Source organism: Ambystoma mexicanum, chromosome 3p (assembly GCF_040938575.1).
Source record: "Ambystoma mexicanum isolate Mex_15411 chromosome 3p, UKY_AmexF1_1, whole genome shotgun sequence".
Classification (NCBI taxonomy): Eukaryota; Metazoa; Chordata; class Amphibia; order Caudata; family Ambystomatidae; genus Ambystoma; species Ambystoma mexicanum.
Window position 1 is genome coordinate 140,600,876 of NC_090925.1, and position 22,244 is coordinate 140,623,119.

General features: G+C 48.1%; 1 protein-coding gene across 1 annotated transcript in view; it reads left to right on the top strand.

The window, feature by feature from the left end:
- LOC138580167 (C-type lectin domain family 2 member D-like) overlaps positions 1-22,244 on the top strand; it is a 227,957-nt gene that overhangs the window by 10,684 nt on the left and 195,029 nt on the right. The window lies entirely within an intron of this gene.

A 22,244-nucleotide genomic window follows, 5' to 3' on the forward strand; every position in this document is an offset into this window, starting at 1 on the left:
ACCAAAGGGCCCGGGATAAGCCCCGACGGCACATCCCCGAAGATTTAGTACAGGCTTATGAGGTGGGGAAAGATATTTTGGGCTGGTTTGAAGTGCTCAAGCTGGCATTCCAGCTGCAGGAGGTGGATGCGGTACTGTGGGGTTGCAGCCCTGATGAGTTGCTTGCCGACACCCGGGACTGATGCAATTCTTCAGTTTACTCCTGAGGAAATACCCGTTTATGAAAGCATGAAGGCAGCCCTCCTTAGGAAGTTCTGTAAAACTCCAGAACAGTATCTAAAGAGCTTCAGAGAGCTCGGAAAGAAATGTGGGCAGACATTTGAAGCATTCACACACGTGTCGTTGAAATGCCTGAGCGGGTGGATGACTGGTAACAAAGATGACAAATTTAAAGGATGTGAGCATGTGTTGAAAAAGTGTGAGTTTGACCTACACCAACATCTTGTGGACAAGACTATTACAGATCCTAGGGAGCTTGCAAAGGCTGCCGACAGGTTTGTTAGTATTCTAGTCCAGAAAAAGGCTCAGACGAGCACACCCAAACCGGAAGAGAAATCAGCAGACAAAAAAGTAAACAAGGATGGGATGGACAAAGGTCCAACCCAATCCTATTCAAAGTCATGTCCCCAAAAGAGCAAAGGGAAACCCCCAAACTCTATTTCAACCGTGCACACCGAAAAGAAGAGCACAGGCACCCCTAACACTGGGACACCTGCGTTCTCACCACCCTAAGTTTGCTTCGTGTGTAAGGAGCTGGGCCATAGGAAAGGGGAGCCTGCTTGCAAGGGCTTACCCACGCAAACAATAGTGCATGTGGACTCATGGAAGAGGCCATCCCTAGTGTGGGCCTCTCAAAGGAGGATTTCCCTTAGATATATACAACAAAATGGACCGTTAGATCGAGAATGGCAAGAGACTAATCACTGAATATTTTTACACAAGAAATCAAATGTATTCAAAGTTCTAAACAATCCTTTAGTGGTACTAGAACAACATAGGTTTTCACCAATCATGAATCGATCACATAGTAGTTAAAAACTCCATTCAGTTTTCTCTATCGCACACACACACTCAACCATTCATAAACAATTCCTATTCATCCATATTGACAACTGGTTTCATAATGTATATGACCTTATAAACACAATTTATTTACAAAATGTTTTTACACACTTTTCTTGTATGGATGTCTCTATCTGTTAAACAACAGATAATGCTAGTCGACATGTGTTTCAGTTAGTTTCTCTGGGCTTCAGTAGCCCTCCATTATCCCAACCTTCTTCAGGACAGACGCTGAGTACACAATATTCCTCACTTCAGGGTACATGGAGTAGGAGACATCATCTCCAACTGTTATCTTGGAGGTCGTTCAAATCTGTGGGCCAAATCCTAAATGCTCAGGCGATTTCATCACTTCTGGCCTGAGCTGCTATGCAGGGACTTAACAATCTTATGTCATTTTATATTCTTGTTACAAGTACAGCGGTTGTAATACCTATGCGGACCACTGCACAATCCCGAGGGCTGGCCTCTGGTCGACACCACAATCACTAGCAAACCGAAGTAACAACTGCCTCACATTCGTGGTCTGCTATGCAGTGTCTAATCAGTCTGTCTTTGTCAAAAGATATATGCGTGCCTCTGGTCCAAACTGCGGTCACTAGCACAATGGAGTAACAGTTTCCTCACGTACGTGGTCTGCTGCGCGTCTCACCACTCTGCAATGAATCTCGAACAGGGCGCCTCGAAATGGGATTAGTTAGGGAGTGGCCGAATGTGGATTGGTTACCAGTGGATTGGTTACACTGAGTGGTAATGGTATCTGTTGTGTAGTGCTTGTCTGAAGTGTGCAGCTAGTGATGTCACATGGAATGATGACAAGTGAATGATGGAATGTTATCTGTGAGAGTTCTCGGTGGTGGCAGTTACAGCTGGCCTGCCTGGGTGATGGGAGCCAGTGTTGTCCAAGCTATTGTCCTATATGTATATCTTATATGTCTTCATGTGGAACTGTAACTAAAAAGCTGGAATAAACTTACAAGAAGTAAACATAAAGAGCATGGAGTCAGCATCTTTTCATGGGCGACGAGACAGTCTTGGAAAAAGGGAACCTACGTTACAAGGAGAAGAAATCACTGAAGGACCCTGCTGCGGGGGGGTGCAGGAAGGACAAGCTCCAAGAAGGACAACATCGCCCCCAGAAGCAGTAAGTCCCATCACCCAGGGAGCAGGGGAAGGAACTGGATGTTGACCATGTGTTAATTGGGACCGGCTACTAATAACCCTCAAGGAGAGTTGTGCCCCTGGGCTAGAGGAGAAGGAACTTGTCCAGAAAGCAAAGGTCATGGGGGGTTTCTTGAAGAAATCATATGTGAAAGGGGCACCCATTAATCATGGCCGAGGAATCGGTCGTCCCAGCAAAGCCCCCCCCACCAGGGCGGCATACCTCCGACAAGTATTTAAATGTTCCCAATGGGCTGTCCAGTATCAGGAGTGGGACCGTGCAATGGGCAGCTCATAACATGAGAAATGTGAGTGGACTGTGTTGTTCGTGGCATATTACGTAATGTGCCCTCACCCTGCATCTGATATGGGTAATGTGTAATGGTCCCAGTCTCACACTGTTAGCGTGTGGCGGTTGGGAACACGGAGCTTCAATGGTTATGCTGCCTAATGGTGATGTCATGACTGGCCGTGGGGAGTTGGCGAAGGAATGGAATGGTGACGGTATAACAGTTCCCCCAATGTTCCATAAATAAAGGCTGCAGGAGCGGCTCCATAGCATCGCAGGTTTAGAGTAAAGGTCCTAATTTTCAGGACGCAACGTGAGAGCATCACGTGGTTGCATCAGGAAGGAATGTGAAAAATAGCTTTGTTTATGGAAGCCACTCTGCCGCAGATAGTGAGGCACGCAGTAACTGAATCGGGTGAAATGATGCCATTCCGCCTTAGTGAGGCGTACAGTAGCGGCGAACTCTGAAGTTGACCTTAGCAGGATGTGATACTATGTGAGACATTTTATTTGTCCGCGTGGAAGAAGTCTCAGTATGAATTTTTTTTTGGGGAGATCTGAAAGGTCCTGAGTTCTTTGGGAGCATAGTTGTTCAAGGAACTGTACTGGGATGTGTTCAAAGGACCTGTGCCATAGAGGTCCGGGTAACTGTATACCAGCAATATGGAGTTTGCTGTGTTACGACGGTGCGTGGGAAGGAATTGGAAGCGAATGGAAACTAATCGTGCAAAGAAGCCGCTGCATCGCATATTTATGAAATGCCTGGTAACGGCCAACGGTGAGGTTGCAATGACATTTTCGGATGGTGCACTATAAGGTCTCTATGTCACATGCCGCTCCGTCTCAATTAGTGAAGCGTCAGGTAGCGGCTAACATTTAAGGTTTAGGATGGGTGATTGTCAAATTAGGTACCTGTGCGCACTTGTTGGATGCAGAAAAAGTGCATGCGTATAACAAGATACATACACATCTAAAACTACGGTGTTTAGTTGTGCAAATGAATAAGTTATGTGAACTATGGTATGACAATATGTGGTGTTTTAGGCTGTTTAGCGTAATCTCTTGAGGAATTGCAGGTTTGGAGTGCCAATCACCATGGCACACTGGACACTAATGTGCATATCATTAGGTGCAATGAATGCATGATAGGTTGTAAGAGATTATTAGTATGTGTGTGATAACTTTAATCATTTTGAGGATTTTCAGCAATATTGCACATGCCATTAGTGACTTTATATGGCTATGGACTTTTAGGTTTACTTAGGAGCCTCAAAAGGCTTTGGCCTGTTAGCTTTGTGATGGAGCCTAATAGTGGATATGGACCCTTAGGTCTATAAAAGTTTTGGTTTTGGTGTTTTTTTTTTTTTCAACTTTTATTTATTCAGCTTGGTAACACAGGTACAGGTGAGTAACAATAAGGCATATGAAATCAGAGCAGTTCAATCGGTACAAATAAACAGTTTGTATAAACGAAGCACATAAAGGAAAAAAAGAATCAACATATGCACATGGGGGGACACATGGGAAGTCGGACCATAAACAGATGGAAAAAAAAAATAAAAAATAAAAATTCAAGGACCGCCTAGGGATGAACTAGGTGAGGGGGCTGGGGATACAGGATCCGAGTCGGAGTCAGTGGGAGACATAAATGAGCGAAACTTCAGCCAGATATCTCTAGGTCTGGAGTGGGCGGGCTGCTGTATCGCCCAGGACTCTTCTGTGTCGGAGGCCCACGTCACTGCCCTGAGCCACTGTGCATGAGTAGGGGTGGTAGGCCTAAGCCAGCAGAGCAGAATTGTGCGCACAGCAAGTAGCATACAGAGGCCAGCAAGTTTTCTGGAGTCACGGTGGAGCTCGGGGAAATCATGAAACAGGCATTTCATTGGGGATAGGGGAATGGGGGATTCAAGGATAGACGACATAGTAGAGCATACTGAGGTCCAGAATTGAGCAAGTCGGGGACAAGACCATATCATGTGGATATAATCAGCATCGTCATATCCACACCTAGGGCACCTAGGGGAGGAGTCGCCTGAGATGCGATGTAGCCTGGTCGGGGTGTAGTGGTACCTGTGAAGCACCTTAAATTTAATTAATTTGAATCAGGAGTTGAAGGAGACACCCTGGATACGTGAACACATATGGGCCCAGCGCTCATCGGTCACCTCGAGGCCGAGATCAGTCTCCCAGGAGCGCCGTAGTTTGGGGAATGTAGGGGGCGATCTGGTTTGAAGCAGAGTGTATAGTCTCGAGATTTTGCCCCTCAAGGAGATGGGTGAGGTTAGTTCGGTGATTGCAGGTTCATCGGGAGGCAGTGCTGGGAAGCATGTGTACTTGTGCTTGAGTACCCTACGGAGGGACGAATATTGGAGCCAAACGGAGGGTCTCCGTCTGAGGTAAGCCGGGAGGTCAGGCCACTCAATGAAGTTACCCTGTTTGAATATGTCACGCAGCAATTCATAACCCGCCTCGGCCCAAGAACGAACTACAGAGGGTGGGACTCGTGGGACTTCCGGGAGGAAATTCCAAATTGGGAGGTTACCGTGGAAGGGATGGGTGGTGCCCAGTATTTGCCAAGATTTGGATAAGGCCAGGGATGTGCATGCCGCTGGGTCCATTGAGTCTGATATCACTGGCATAGGTGTGATCACAAGAGATCGAATGTCACGGTCACTGACTGATAGTCTCTCTAGTCTGACATGGGGAGGGGGGTCCAGAGTATTGAACCAGTGTGCAGTATGTTGGAGTTGTGCCGCCAGTCAGTACCTAAGGAAGTCTGGTGCCCCAAAGCCGCCAGCTTCCATGGGGGCGGATAGGGTCTTGAGTTTAAGGCGAACTGCGCCCGAGTGGCAGAGGAAGGTGTTTAGGGTGCGTGTCAGCGCCTGAAAGAAGTCAGCTCCCGGACATTGCGGAATATTGGCAAATCTATACAGTAGTTGGGGAAGTACCACCATCTTCAGTACCCCTATCCTGTCCGCCAGTGAGATCGGAAGTTTGTTCCAGCCCTGTATTTTTATTGTAAGATTTGCAAGGTATGACTGATAGTTTTCCTCCAGGACCCGTTCGGTGTGCCTGGACACCACTACGCCTAAATAAGTAAATTTAGATTGGGCCCATGTGAATCCCATGGTATCGGGAGGTGGGAGTGTACTGGGAGTGAGCGGAAAGAGGGTTGATTTGGAACAGTTCACTGTGAGACCAGAGATACATCCAAATAGAGCAATATCTTGCAGTATTGGGGCCAGGTTAACTTCAGGGGAACGAATATAGAGGAGAGCATCGTCAGCATATAGAGAGACTATATCTGAGGAGCCAGCTGTACGCAGACCCCTACGCGAATGGTTCTGGGGAAGCATGTCAGCAAGCGGCTCCATTGCCACCGCGAAGATTAGGGGTGAGAAGGGGCAACCCTGTCTAGTGCCCCTGGCAATGTGGAAAAGGGGGGAACAATGGCCCTCGGTATGGACTCTGGCCACTGGGTTGGAGTACAGTAGCCTGACCCAGGAGACAAAGGTGGGGCCAAATTTGCATTTGTCAAGTACCCGCCAGAGATAGCTCCACGAGACCGAATCAAAGGCCTTTTGCATATCAAGAGTCGGGGCCACCGCGTGTACACCTGGGCTTACTCTACTTATAATGTTGAATAGGCGTCTCAAATTCAAGGAGGTAGAGCGGCTCGGGATGAATCCCGACTGGTCCGGATGAATGATATGTGGCATGAAGGGGATAAGACGTAGAGCGAGTGACTTGGCATAAATCTTGACATCACAGTTGATCAATGAAAGCGGACGGTAAGGGCCGCATTGAGTAGAGGATTTATTAGGTTTTAGGAGGACTGCAATGGTGGCTTCGCGGAGTGAGGGGGGGAACTGACCTGCCTCCACCGACTCCTCCCAGAGTGCTGCCAGACGAGGGAGTAGGAGTGATTTGAAGTGCTTATAAAACTCGATTGGTATACCATCCGAGCCTGGGGATTTGCCCGAAGATAGGGAGTCTATGGCCTCCGAGAACTCCTCAGGGGTGAGTGGGTTCTCAAGGGACCCGATGGTTTCGGGAGAGAGGGCCGAGAGGGGGAGTTTATCAAGGTAAGCATCTATTTCCGCTGTAGTGGCGTTGTCTGAGTGTGCATATAGGGATTGATAGAAGGAAAGGAATTCGGTATTGACATCACCAGGGGAGGTGGCCAGGGACCCGTCAGGTCTCTCAATTCCGGGAATAGGTGGGGCACCGAACTCACGGCGGAGAAGTCTAGCTAGGAGCCGGCTAGGACGTTCACCCTCACCATATCTCCTTGCCCGACCGGGGTTATCAAGAAACCTCAGCTCGCGGTCTGCGAGCGAGCGAAAGATGTCCAATTCCGTGCCAATTAACGCAAGGATTTCCGGGGTTGGGTCTAGAGCGTACTGGGCCTCCAGCGCAGATAATGTGGCCTCGCTTCCAGCGATTTCCCTACGGATAGTTTTGAGGATACCATTTTCTTTGGAAAGGGCAAAGCCTCTGATATAGACCTTAAAGGACTCCCATAGGGTGGCCTGTGAAGACACGGTGTTGGTGTTGATCTCGAAGAACTCCTCGATCGCCGACCCCATCTCCGAGCTAAAGACCGGATCAAGGAGAGAAAGTGGTTTCATTCTCCAGTGTCTAGTTTGGTCCCGGTCTAGACCCCAACATAGGGTGAGAGTCACTGGGGAGTGATCCGATGGGGTCCTAGGAAGGATTGCCATACCAGACACGGTCTTCATCAGATCGTCGGATAACAACCATCTATCAATCGGGGAAAAGGAGTCGTGAACCGAGGAATAAAAGGAATAAGAGCGGGAGTTGGGGTAGAGGAACCTCCAAGCGTCAAACAGGGCTAAGCGAGGAAGGGAGGAAAGTGTGGTGTATGCAGCTCTGGAGAGTTGACGGGGTCTGGAGCCAGATCTATCAAGATCCACGTCGAATATCGTATTGAAATCGCCTCCCCAGAGAATCGGTATCAGAGGAAAGCCATCCAGGAGAGTTATAAGATGTGTGTAAAAGTCGGGGTCGTCAATGTTGGGACCATATATATTTAGCAGGATAACTTCCCTATTTTGTAGGGTGCCATGGAGAAGCACATACCGGCCCAGGGGATCAATTATCGTAGCAGTGGGGACAAATCTAAGGCACCTGTGGATAAGGGTCATGACTCCGCGGCTCTGTGTAGAGTAGGTGGTGAAGTACCTTTGTGGGCCCCATGTTTTAGCGAATTTGTCACAATACTCTGTGCATGCATGCGTCTCCTGAAGGAACAGGATTTTAGCCCCGTGACGCTCGGCCTGAAGTTGTAATAGCCTCATTTTTTTGTAATTACCCAGCCCCCGTACGTTCCAGCTCATAAATGTCAAAGTTTCCTCACTCAACCCTCCAGGGGTAGCCATCGAGGAATACGGGTGGATGGAAATGACCAAAACCAGAACAGTGGCATCAACGCCTGGGGGGCCTGCGAGGTGGCCTGGCGGCGATGCTCCGAACCATGAGGCAATATTAGGATAACCATAATGCCCGATACTAATATCAATTTCCGTCCAAGGGAGGTCCCGTGGGGGAAGGGGTAGGCATGGTAAACATATAACGAACCAATTTAACGGGGTTAACCCGGTCACGTAGCGTTAGGACAATGAGCAGGGAGCAATAACAGTGGTGAAAAACATCAAAGATACCAACAGTATTTGTTACAGGTGCGAACAGGTGGTCTTATGGGAACCACATTAGGTAATGTCAGAATGCCAGAGGAACAGGTAAGTACTGAGGCAGGATATAAGGGCATCCATTGAACAAATGTCTTAAGCTGTGGTAAGCCAGTAGCAGCGCCTGCTGCAAGAGCATTTCAGCCGGGAAAGCGTTCATTTATGAACCTGGAGGCCTCCTCGGGTAGCGTGAAGAAGTAAACGCGGTTTGCATTTTCGTTGCGCCGTTTAGCATCGTATAACATGGAATATTTCACCTGGAGGTCGCGTAGTCTCCTCTTCACCGCCAGGAAGGTCTTACGTTCCCGCTGAACAGCCACTAAAAAGTCCGGATATAGATGGATCCTGGCCGCGCCTAAGAGAAGGTCCCCCTTGGCCCTCGCCGCCCTGAGGAGGGCATCACGGTCCCGAAAGTTTAAGACCCTGGCTATGATCGGGCTTGGGGGTGCACCAGGTTTGGGTTTCGCCGTGAGTGAACGGTGGGCTCTCTCGATCGCAAACTGCGGGGAGAGTTTTGGGGAATCAAGGAGCTGGAGCAACATACCCTCCACATAGTCTTCCATGGGTTCCTGTATACCGTCTTCTGGCACCCCGACAATGCGAAGGTTGTTGCGTCTCGAGCGAGATTCAAGGTCCTCGTTCTTCTTCTCCACCTCAGTGACACGGGTGGATAGTATGGAGACCTCCGCACGGAGGGAACCTAGGCCGTCTTCGGCGGTGCTCATACGCTCCTCAATCTCGGTCACACGACCATCAGTTCTCTCCATATGCGCTTTAATGGAGGATATCGTGCCATTCATATCATCCAGCTTTCTATGAATTGTGGTGAACCCCTCACGGATAAACTCCATCTTCTTCTGGGAATCGGATGGTTCCGGCGCGGGTGAGGGGGAAGAGTCCTGTGTAGATGCCTCCGCCCCGGGGCCCACCGAGGGTTTAGTGAAAATATTAATGGAGGATTGCTTCTTGCCGGTTCGTGTCGACATGTCGCCGGAGGGGGAATAAACTTAAGCCCCCGGAGACCAAACAGGAGAGTGGATATGGTGGCCAGAGCAGGTTCCAGGATCAAGCAGGCAGCGTATGAGCGGAGGCCGAGCGCCAGGACGGAAGAAATATGGCGTCTCCGCCGGAGGCACGCCGGGGTAGTCAAACCATGCAGGAGCAAGTTAACCGGAGGAGGGCCCAGGAAGTTTTCAAGAAATTCCGCAGAGGGTCCGGACCCTAGAAACAATGAGCAGCCGGAGAGATACAAGGAGCAGGTGTCGCAGGTGTTGAAGTAGTGTAGGGGACCAACCCTGTATGAGACAGTAGGACGGGTGGTGCTCGGTGCAGGTCGTTGGAAGCAAGTGGAGAGGGCCGGGGCCCTGGATCAGTCGCAGTAGTAGGCCCAACAGCCGGGTGGATCGGTTGTCTCCGTGACCGTAACGGAGGTGGTCATACCGACTGCCAACCCCAGATGGCTGAAGGAGGGAAGGGGAAGCAAGCTTCCAAAATCCGGGAGGAAGAGGGCAGGGTCCGCTGCTGTGTAGTGGGCGTGGAGGATATCGGGCCAGGGACACTCACCATCCGGGGTAGGATCGATGCACACTCGGGTCTCGGACAGCACACCGCCCAGGACGGGGCAGCGGAGCGGATCGCTCTGGAATCCAGTGTGGTGAGGAGGAAGAGGCCGCTGTGCAGTACGGGCCAAGCCGGAGCGAGCCGCACAGAGCGAGTGGGGCGCCCCTCCCCCACACAGTAGGCCGCAGGCCGCGGAGCTCGGGCGGGAACTCCTGGAGCCGAGCACGGAGGCCGGAGGGCAACCGCCTCCGCCCTTCCCGCGGCGGGCTGAAACTCTGCAGCAGAGGCGGCTCGGCGGGCGAAACTCGCGTGGTAGACTCCCAGTCCGGTCAGTGACCCAAGCCGGGAGTCGGCTATACGCTGTATCGGGGCAAACAGGAGATTTTACAGATAGAGTGCCACAAGGGTCGGAGCAGTGAATCAGGTGGCCATCTTCGTCGAGCGCAACAGCGCACCCCCGTTTTGGTGTTTTGCCTTCATTAAGGCAGAATATGGTTATGGTATGTCATGAGAAAAAACTACGGGTTTAAGCAGTTTGTCTTATTCACAGCAAAACATATGACAGCAATGGTTATGGAATGCATGCATCAATCTGATTCCTATGACATTGTATGTAATGAGCAATTCATGTGTCGAGCTGGAGAGAGTCAGTGAGAGCTTGGTAATGAGTGCATTCACTGTGAGCATGGATAATGCGTGTGCGTCTTTTTAGACATGCAACGTAACCCATGGGTAATGCGTGATTGGTGTGGTTTGGGCTATGTAGTTTGTGGGAGGTAGTTGTGTCCTCCTGTTTCGTTATTGGTATGGTATGGAGTTTACCTTATTTGGTAGAAGTTGCACAGACATGATGTTGTTCTAGAGCGAGGTAGCACCTATACTCTTTTAGTTAAAGGAGATCTGTTTTTTTTTATTTAACTCAGGTTTGGAGATTGGTTTGGTTTGTGAAGCTTACTTGATTTTAGGTAAAGGTTGAACAACGTTGTGGTTGTTCTAAGGGGAGATAGCGCCTCCTCTAGGGTTTATCACCCTTCTCATCAAAGGGAACAGTATGTAGCTGATGGCAAGAGGGTAGCTGGGGATGCCTGGCAATGACCCATTGGAATGGGGTGTGGTGATGTCCTGAGGTGATGAGAAAAATGTTTTCTATGTTACGTGTGGTTTTGAGTGTGGACCTTGTTTTATGCTATGGGTTCAATGTTCTGACTTGTTTGGGGATGTCATCTGAGCTGATTGGAGCGTTCATTTTTGCCAGTATTTGTTGATGGCATTGGGAGTGTGTGGCCACCGTTCTCAATGTGTTTGGTAGGTTTGTACAACGTGGTGTGGTGGAATGCGCCTGGTTTGTCAAGTCGACGTGTGTGTACTGAGTTTCCACTATGAGTTCCTTGATGGTGGAGGTTGTGGTTGGCTTTTTGGGGGCTTTGAGGCTGATTGTGCTCTAGAGTGGCAGTCTAGAGGCCTGCTGGAGTTCCAGGGTGGCAGCCTGGACCCCTGCGATTTTGAGGCGGGAGTGAGTGGTAGGTGGCGAAGAAGTTTTGTCATGGTGTCAGATCGTAGGTGAAGCAGCTCAGTGCCTCGGCGGGTTTGGTCCTGGGGTGAGAGCACAGTTGTCTATTCATGGCAGGAATAGGCAGAGAGAGTATGGTGATTTTGATAGGTTCAGGGAATGTAGTAAGTTGGGTGTGATGTCCGATGGTGAGAATTTGTCATGGGAGTGTTCGTCTGCCAGTGGTGTGGCACGTGTACGTGTGTTTTAGAAGGAGGGAGGTGTGTTGTGTAGTGCCTGTATGTAACGTGCTCTGTGTAAGTGTGGTTGGGTAAAGGAGGGAGGTCTGTTGTATAGTGCTTGTCTGAAGTGTGCAGCTAGTGATGTCACGTGGAATGATGACAAGTGAATGATGGAATGTTATCTGTGAGAGTTCTGGGTGGTGGCAGTTACAGCTGGCCTGCCTGGGTGATGGGAGCCAGTGTTGTCCAAGCTATTGTCCTGTATGTATATCTTATATGTCTTCATGTGGAACTGTAACTAAGAAATTGGAATAAACTTACAAGAAGTAAACATAAAGAGCATGGAGTCAGCCTCTTTTCAGTATCGGATCTCCAGAAGAGATCCCAGTTCCCAATAATCAACTGAACTCTATCTAGAGCACCTGTACATCAATGGACACAAAACTCCTGTGGTCCGAGACACAGCGGCTAGTGTCACCTCTGTCACCCGGCAGTGGGTATCGCCAGGCCAGTATACTGATGGGCCTGATTTGTGCGTAAGTGGCTTTGATGGTAAGAGTAAGTGCCCATTGGTGATAGTAGAGTTCAGTTGGCGAGGTGTAACGACTCAGCGCTGTGTAGCGGTGATAGACTCCATCCCTGTCCCATGTCTTTTCGGTAATGATCTTCCTGATGCCGAAATAGACTCGGTGGCTACAGGCTTAAAACCACGCTCTTCTAGGTATACATGATGAGTTCTTGACTACTTGGCTGAATATGGTCTCCCTCCTCAGCGCCATGATACCTTCGGGTGACCTTGCGCGATATAAATTTACCTAACATAACATAACATTAAGGGCCAAAGAGAATGCCAGATTGAGTGCTCTGAAAGCCTTAGGGTCTGGAGTGCTTCCAGAGGGCTTGTTGGAAAGACCGGCGTGGCCGGTAGCCCCTAGTCCAGTTCCACAGACTGCTGAGTCACCTATTCCTGCTGAAGCCGGGCTTGTAACCACGGGAACCCTACTTTGGTAACAGGGGACCCTGTGACCATAGAGTTGCCTGGTGCTGTGCAGGAACCTAAGGTGGAGGATCAGGTGGGTGCAGATTGGAAGGTCTACCCAAGCTGGATGTGTTCGCATCAGCTGGGGACCCAGATCAGACTGACTTCTACACAGCCCAGAAAGAGTGTCCCACTCTGGTGGGTCTGCAGAACCAGGCAGAGGAGCAGGTTAGGGGCGAGGCCCCTGGACTGTTCAAAATGTAGTGGGAGGATGGACTCCTGTACAGTGATCCAAAGGATTCTGAGGGCGAGGACACCAGAAGGTGGGTGGTTACCCAATGCCACACAACGTTCCTTTTGGATTTGACTCACCAGATTCATTTTACCGGTCACTTGGGAGTGACTAAGACATCGGACCGGTTGTCTGCGCACTTTTATTGGCTGCAGTTTGGCATAAAAGTTAAGGAATTTGTCTGGTCCTGCCCAACTTGTCAAGCTTCTGGCAAGTCAGTTGGTGCCACAAAGTCCCCCTTAATTCCACTACCCGTGAATGGGCGGCCTTTCGAGAGAATAGGCATGGATACTCTGGGTCCTTTGGATCCTCAAACCAGCTCAGGGAACCGATATATCTTGGTGGTGGTGGACTAAGCCATGAGATACCCTGAGGCTGTTCCTCTGAGGAGCATCAAAGCCCTCATGGTTGTGAAGGCTCTGATTGGGATATTCTCCCGTGTTGGATTCCCCAAGGAAGACGTTTCTGACAGGGGATCAAACTTCATATCAGCATATATGAAGGCTATGTGGGAAGAGTGTGGCGTCACCTACTGGTTTTCTACCTCCTTTCATCCACAAACCAATGGGCTTGTTGAGCGGTTCAACAAGACCCTGAAAGGCATGATGGGTGGCTTGGAAGAGCACCTGAGGAGAAAATGGGATATTCTCCTGCCATGCCTTATGCTCGCCTACAGGGAGATGCCACAGAACGGAGTAGGGTTTATCACATTTGAGCTTCTGTTTGGACACCCTGTATGAGGTCTCCTCAGTCTAGTAAAGGAGGGATGTGAAAGAAATTGCTCATCCATGTCACAAGATGTGGTGGACTATGTACTCTGCTTTTGGTCTAGAATGGTAAAGTACAACCAAGAATCTAAAGGCCAGTCAAGATTGATGAAGGCCACAGTGAAAGTCTATTCTCCGGGCCAGTGGGTGTGGATTATGGAGCTTGTCAAACCCAGTGCCCTTCAGGACAAGAACTGGGCCTTACTATGTGCTGGAACAGGTCAGTGAGGTGAATTATCTCATTGATGTGAAAGGACCAAAACAGATGTGCAGGGTCTTTCACGTCAAACGGCTAAAACCCCATCATAGCCGGGATGGCTGGTCATGGCATTAGTGACTGACGGAGAGACTGAGGAGGAGACCAATCCCCTCCCAGAACTCCTGCACACTGAAGCCACAGATGGGTCAGTTGAAGGTGTCAACCTTGCAACGAACAGCAACTGACAGACCGTCGCCATTTACTGGGACAGATTGCCGGTCTGTTTTCGCTGACTCCCGGTTGCACAGATTGGTGTACCCATGATGTGGACACTGGAGACATTAAGACGATGAAGAGTATAATTCACTGGATGTCCGATAAGGTCGGGCACACCATCAAGGTGGAAGTGTCCAACATGTTGTCCCTAGGAGTGATAGAGCCATCCCACTGCCACTGGGCTAGCCCAGTGGTACTGGTCCCCAAAAAGACCCTCGACATTCTGTTCCCTTCATTCTGTTTTCCGCCTTTAATTCTGGGCATTCTACTGGTTACCTTTGGGGCTCCTTCACTGCTCCAATCTCCACTGTCCAGTGGTGAATTTGTTCCTGTCGGATTCATCCTCACTCCCGACCTCCGAGTTACTGGAGATTGTTCCTATTCCAAGGACTGTATCCGTTCCGCTGCAGAATTCTCACAGCAGGGTTTTACTGGTGCCAAGTGCTTTTTCCCTGCTTCGGAGGCCGGCTCCCTGGGGTTCCCTTTGGTCAGGGGTTTATATCCTGCCAAGGTGGCCCATGGCGGAGCCCGTCCTTATTTGTGCGAGAAGAAGAGTAAGAATCCTAAAGACCAAGGAGGTGGAAACAGAAGAAAAGGGACAAGTGGAACCCTGAATCGATCAACAGAAGAAGGAGGTGAGGAGGGGTCACGGGTGAGCTCTTCGGGAGTGTCCAGGTGGGACAGTGATGTCCCTGGCCTTGGACATCCATGTACCATGTGGGTGTAATGTCCCCTAAGCACAGCAACAGGTCCAAGGAGCCCCGGCAGGATCCCCATTCCTCCCCTGAGGTGACATCTGTAACGCAGCACAGCCAGAGGTGGAGCCTGAGCTTGCAGACGGACAACCCACATGGGAGGGATCCGCTCCCAGGGAAACACCAATGTTCTGCTGGCATGGGGGGCAATTTGTGGCCTGCCCCTGCAATTGTGTCCCAGCCCACCAACATATCTGCCCAGACGGCCCATTCCCACCCACGCCACCAACAATCCAGCCCACTCTCACCCACCCCACTGACAGTGGGCCCTAACCATAGAATAACAAAAGAACAGTACTCACATAACGTTGTAGCTGCTCGCGTAGAAAAAGCTGTACACAAAACAAAAAACATGTGTTACCTACGGTCACACCAGCAAAAACAAATTAATACTTTGCAAGCATGCCCCCCCCCTTACAAGCCATCCCTGGCGGTCTACTGAACCTCATCCCCAGTGAATACCCATTTGCCCCTTCCTACGGGCAGATATCTGCCCCCAGGGAGGCCTGCATGAGGTGCCCCGGCCACCCATTTGGGGTGAGGGGGAGAGGGCCACCAGAAATTATGGGACAGGCCCCCCAGTGGGTGGGGCAGTGAGGTTTGGGCACCCCGGGGCCAGATTGGCACACCAATGTACCCCTCTGCGCCAAGGCAAGTTTGGCAAACAATGAAAATAATTCAAAATGGCAGGCTGCCCTTTAGCGGGGGCTGAGGGGCACCCTACACCACTAGATAATTTTCTAATGTGAAGGGGGGTGCACCTCTCCACCCCCACCCCAATTGGAGGGGCGGCGCATCTCATGTAGCCCTCCCTGGGGGCAGATAAGGGGGGGGGCTATCCTGCACTCCTCCCTGGGCTCAGGCGTCACTTCCTAGGAGCAGATATCTGGTCAAAGGGAGGGCTGCATGACATGGCACCCACTCCATTGCGGGTGGGGGGTTCAACACCCCATCCCATTAGAACATTTCCCATCCCTTTGGGGTGCCCTACAGCCCCCCCTAAAATGCGTTCCACCATTTTCACTTTTTACCTTTTGGTAACCCAACTCCCCTTGGTGCAGAGGGGCACATTGGTGTGCCAATCTGGCCCCTGGGTGCCCAAACCTTACTGCCCCACCCACTGGGGGGCCTGTCCCACAATTTTTGGGGGCCCTCTCCCCCCTCACCCCAAATGGGTGGCGGGGGCACCTCATGCAGGCCTCCATGGGCCTCCTACAAACAGCTGCGTGAGGTACACCCCCCCCTCCATTTGGGGTGGGGGGAGAGGGCCCACAAAAATTGTGGGACAGGCCCCCCAGTGGGTGGGACAGTAAGGTTTGGGCACCCCGGGCCAGATTGGCACACCAATGTGCCCCTCTGCACCGAGTGAAGATTTACTACATCTGGTGTTGGATATTCTGAAGTTCTGCTTTGGCTGTGATCAAATAATCCCAGGGGACATAGACAATATATATATAGAGTGAGAAGAAGCACTGGCCCCAAGGCGAGACTCATTTTGATCACTCTGATGAACACCAGGACAAAGGAGACCATTCTAGGAGCTGCGAAGAAGAAAGGAAGTACTTATTTCAAGGGTAATCAAATATCCGTGTACCCAGACTACCCAAGAGAGACTTTGATTATCAGGAAATTCTTTAAAGAGGCCAAAGACCTGTCTAAGCTTGTGGGAGTTAAAGCTTTCCTTAATAGGGAGAATTTACTAACTCTGGCTCTGCCTGATGGTGATAGGAGCATATTTGACCCTAAGGAAGCCATAAAATGGCTGGAACTGCTGAAAGATAAGTGCACTTAGTGTCTTTATTATGATATGTTTTATATGTTTCAAACACTACCCTCATCAAACTTTGATTATTATAATTTTGGATTACCCATGATCGGCAATAATGACTTAAAATGGCGCTGATAACATTAATCCGTTGATGGCTTCGAACTGATTTATTTTTCAAAAGAATACTAATCTTTATGTGGATAGATTCAATGTATTCAAAGCTCTGTGACAATGCCGAGATTTTTGAGGAAAGTACCCGGCGGCGTGATTATCACGTGCCCACTGCTGGATCAGGAAGTGAAACTAGTTAAATATGGCTTCCTGTTATTACGGAGTACGTCCTGTGTTGCAGTGCGGTTCGCTTCTGAACAGAATGCGGGGAGTGGCTATGACTACGGTACCTCTTCTTCTCCCTCCTGATTGAAGATGGATGACAGCGCAGCAATGAGGTACAATCTATGATCAACGGTGTACAGTACGGTATCTGTGTGACGTTCATCTAAGTCCTGATGGCAGGACGGCGTTGCCTAACATATGTTGTTACACCCCGGTTCAAACTTGAACAGAATTGGTGCACGCTGTCAAATGGCATCTGCTTACATCTGACTGAGCACTTCGGCTGATTGCAACACATGATGGAATGCACCTATATGTTTGATGTTATTAAATCACCTTTATTTCATTTTACTACATGCTTCAAATTTTCGTTTCTATCGGGGGAGGTCGGAATTGCCAAATGAATGAACTTGGTTTCAGGAAGGATATTTCAGCTGTCTTCATTATCACTTGTCTGTGTCTCTTAGCAGCAATGAGGGCTTGCTACACTCTGCAGTCTCCAGCCAGTCCGGCAGGGCTTGTACTGGACTTTGCAGTGCCCAGCAGGGTTCTAACCTGAGCCCTCCCCCTACTACTGCAGGCCTTGGCAGAAGTGTGAACGATAAGCAGTGTATCATCCCGGACGGACCTCAACCTACATCCCTTTGGCCACTCGGCAGAGAAGGGGGGATTAATCTTTATTTTCCTCTTCATCCACTGGACTCACTTATACTAGCTCATTGGGGAAATATGGGCAATTTGGCTCACATCCAAAGCTGCGGTCAAATGGCATCTGATTGCATCTGACTGGGCACATCGGCTGATTGCAACACATGATGGAATGTGGACTAATTTTTCAAACCTAGCGCCTACGTGTTTGATGTTGTGTCACTCTAGCGTGAACATGGCATATGGTGAAATGGCATGGTGCTTTGGTTACACGCTGTACGACTGTGGTTCCACCACACACATACATGTAGTTTTCTGTTGAGGCACTGTTGATGGATGTTTGCTGGACAGTAAATTGATACTGATTGGCCTCCACACTGCTGCCTAATGAATTTCACGCTGGGTGAATTTGTTATGTTGAGTCTGTGTTGATTCAAATTAGGTTGGTGGCTCGGAATACTTCTCAAGTCGTTGTGGTTACATGGTATCCAGCTGTTTCCTAAGGGCCCTATATTGGGGTACGGGGTCATGCAGTGTTGGTGGGACCTGAGAGGAGATGCTGTTTTGGAGATCCTGTAGTTGTTGTGCCTGTGTCTGCCCTGTGACGTTACATATAATATGTTTTTATGGGAATCTCTACCAAATATGCATGTCCACTTTTCTGAAAAGGGTCATTATTCTACTGGTAATTCTTTTTGGGTTTTGATACAGACTAAAAGGAACTGATTTTCATATGTTTCTAAATGGTCTTTCATTTAGATTCACCCTACTTGTTTTGAGTCTGTTCTTCTTCCTGTGATTCCCTTTTTTGCTGCTTCCGTCTCTTCTTTGCTGTGCTTTGTTCTGGCTTTTCTTCCTTCAGTTTCTATCCTCTTCTATTCATTTTACGGGTCAAGTAGTGAACATGTGCATTTGAACTAATGTTTTATATAGGCACGATAAAGCAAAGTTTTAGATGGGATGCCATTAGCTGAGGATTCAAACACTGGTCATATCTCGAGTTATTACCTTCACCCACGCTTTACTTTGATATGTTTCCTTCACTTTGAATTGCATTATTGTTCTAATGAGGTATCGGGATAGCCCAGGGATACATGACAAAAGCACAATTTGCTGGATGTGGCATAAGCGGTGAGTAGTAGTTAGTGATGGTCTATTTCTGTGGTTAAATGTCTACATAGTAGTCTATGACGGGACTCACCAAATGAGGGATACCTTTTTATGTAATTAAATTAACTTCTTATTAGATATTTGTACATTGATATGTGATTCTTATGTACATATATTTGTCCAATGTTCTTTTTCACTTTTCTGAATTCGTATGATCAAAAAGGTATGATGATGTGATTGAGGGGTGGTCAATGTGCTATTTGGGCGGGATATCTAGTTTTACTGGTTTCAACGGGATTCTGGGTTATATGGTTCTTCCATGGTTCCACTGACAGTATGTGTACTTGCCTTGCTCTTTCCGAAGTGAGCTTGATCAACACGCAAAGTCGACCAGATGTACTACATCGTATTATATATCATTAGTGGTATTAAGGATTTTGGTACTGAGTGCTGAGCCAGTTGCTTCGTATGATCCTCTTTCAGGCTACTAATGTTTATAATTGATGATGTGCTATTACTGCGGCATGGTTAGACAACTGCATTGGTTGCTGGAAATGTGATCCATGTGGTCTGTGTTAGTTTGATTGATTTTTCGTTTGTGATTCAATGGTTATAGGAGGGCTTAAGGGTGTGCATGGGGGGTAAATGGGGGAGATATTATGATACTGCTGGCTTTATTGAGAAGATTGACCGTATGAAGCTGTGCTGCATAGATAGGTATGAATGGCTTGCTGACTCCGGAGTCATGGGCTGCTTGGGGACAGCTGGGATGCTTTTAGATATCACTGGGATATGATTGGTGGGTGCTTGAACACGTTGCAGGGTATTTATTTATATTTATATATGTTTTGACTTATATATATTTGGTTGCTGATATACTAGTTCAAGTGAGGGAGCGGAGTTTGAAAAGTTGTTTATTTCCGATAAGGTATTTAGGCGAGTGGACTATGTTGGATATGATATGATGGGACAGTGTTAATCAGATTGATGGTTTGGGTTATAAATGGATTTGTTCATTTTATGATGCATTAGTGAATGACTTGAGGGATACAGAGATTTTCTATGATTTACATGCAGAGGTGCTGAGAATTGATTTAGAATTAGTTATGAATGAGGTGGTGTTTGTCTCCGTTGGGGTTTTTCTGTTGATTTATTAATAGTTAATAGGTTCATTGGTTTATAGGAGAGGTGTCCAGGACACTGGACTGTTAGTTATATTATATTTGGTTTGTAAAATATATCTGTTGTTGCTGACTTGCTTCCATTTCAGAGGGGAGGGGGGTGGTTCACATCTATTGATCACCTATTAGAATCTGTACACTTAGCTGAAGTTCCATTATTTGGACTAGTGGGTTCATTTGGTGTGATAATGAGCATGGCGGATGATTTGGGTGTGATTACGTGGAACGTAAATGGATTAAATAATTTTAAAAAAAGGATGAAGGTTATGACCTACTAGAGAGAGCAAACATGTGATATTTGTTTTATTCAGGAGACTCACCTTCTTAAAGACGATATTGAAAGCCCGAGGAAAGGCTGGGTTGGGAGGGTCTACGGTTCATCATTTTCCTCACGTTCAAGAGGGGTAGCTATTTTGATCCGGAGAAATGTTCCAATAAAAGTACTGAGAGAATTGTCGGATCGAGAAGGGAGAATGGTGGCACTTCAAGTTAATATACAGGGAATGTTGTGGCATTATGTAATATTTATGCCCCATCTGTGGACGATGGATCATTTTACAGGAAAGTGGCTCAATCATTACAAGATTTGGGTACAGATAATATCATTTTAGGTGGTGATTTTAACACTGTTTTGAACAAGGACATAGATAGGAGTGTGTGTGTGACAAGTAAACAGGTTGACCGTCATTATCTATCTCTAAAAAGCCTGCTAGAGGAACATGCCTTACAGGATTGTTGGCGGTTAAATCATCCATTTGCTAGAGAATATAGTTTTTATTCGGGGGCACACTCGGTTTATTCTAGACTCGATATGTTACTGACAGCCGGAAAAATGACTGAGTACCATAAAGCCAGTAAAATAGGTAGCATTCTACTAACAGACCATGCACATGTGACTATGTGCATTAGATTGGCTTGTGCAGAACAAAGACAATTTACTTGGAGAATGAATAATGCAATCTTACAAGTTGAAGAGGAAGTAGAGAAATTGAGGACTGAAATTGACTGTTTCGTGTCTGAGAATCACAAGGGGGTGATATGAAACCTGAAATTGTATGGGAAGCTTTCAAATGTACCATGCGCGGTAATTTGATTAATCTAACATGTGGTTTAAACAGGAAATGTGTTAATAGACAAAAAGACCTTGAGATGAAAATTAGTGATTTATCCAAAAAGATTATGGCAGACGCAACTGACTTGGATGGTACTAATGTATTATTGAAATTAAAGAGAGAACTAAAAAATGAACTTGAGGAGCGGACAGAACGGAAATACCATAATCAGAAATGTGTGTATTTTGAGAATGGGGAGAAGTGTGACCGGTGGCTGGCCTATAGGCTAAAAAAGAGAGAGTCGGAACATTCAATTACGTTGATTCAAGATAAAGATGGTCGGGTCACTTTTCATCCAGGAGAAATCAACAGTATCTTTCGAGATTACTAGGTGAATCTATATCGGAAAGGATTTGATATGACTAACGGTTGTGGAGACTTTCTGGAGAAGGCGCAGTTGGCCCGGCTAACAGAGTCTGATTCGGAATTACTTGAAAAGGATTTGACATTGGATGAGATCAAGAGGGCAATTAACAGACTGAATGTAGGGAAATCGCCAGGGCCAGATGGCTTTCCAGTAGAGTTCTACAAGCTGTTGCCAAATTCGGCCCTTGAATTATTAAAGGATATGTATATGGCCTCTTTGGAGAAAGGCCTTCTGCCGATATCCCTGAGACATGCGATGATATCAGTCTTTCCTAAAAAGGGGAAAGATGAGACACTTCCTACGAGCTATAGGCCAATTAGTCTTATTAACACGGGCAATACAATTCTGGCTAAAGTCCTGGCTATTAGACTAGAAAATCTTCTTCCTACCTTGATTAATGGGAACCAATCGGGTTTACTAGGGGAATCCAGACGTGGACCCCTTGCTCACTATTCTTAGAGAGGCACAGCTCCTCCCTACTGATGAGGTCCAACCAGACCGAAACACGTGTCTGGGGATGCTGTTGGTACTCTTGTTCAGAGGAGAATTGCCTAGCATTTCGGTGCCGGACTGCCCCAGGGCAGGACAAAGACTGATATGTTTGGGATATTTCTTCTCTGTGAAAGATAGTGAGCTAAAGACTCTGGGTAAGTCTCTCGTAACCAGGACTAATGTCTGGCAGAGGGTCTCCCAGGACCCCCCTTGTTAATTTGCATATTTATGTAACTTTGGGTCTCACCCTAAGTTACTAGGGGAATCCAGACGTGGACCCCTTGATCACTATTCTTAGAGAGGCACAGCTCCTCCCTACAGATGAGGTCCAACAAGACCGAAACACGTGTCTGGGGATGCTGTTGGTACTCTTGTTCAGAGGAGAATTGCCTAGCATTTTGGTGCTGGACTGCCCCAGGGCAGGACAAAGACTGATATGTTTGGGATA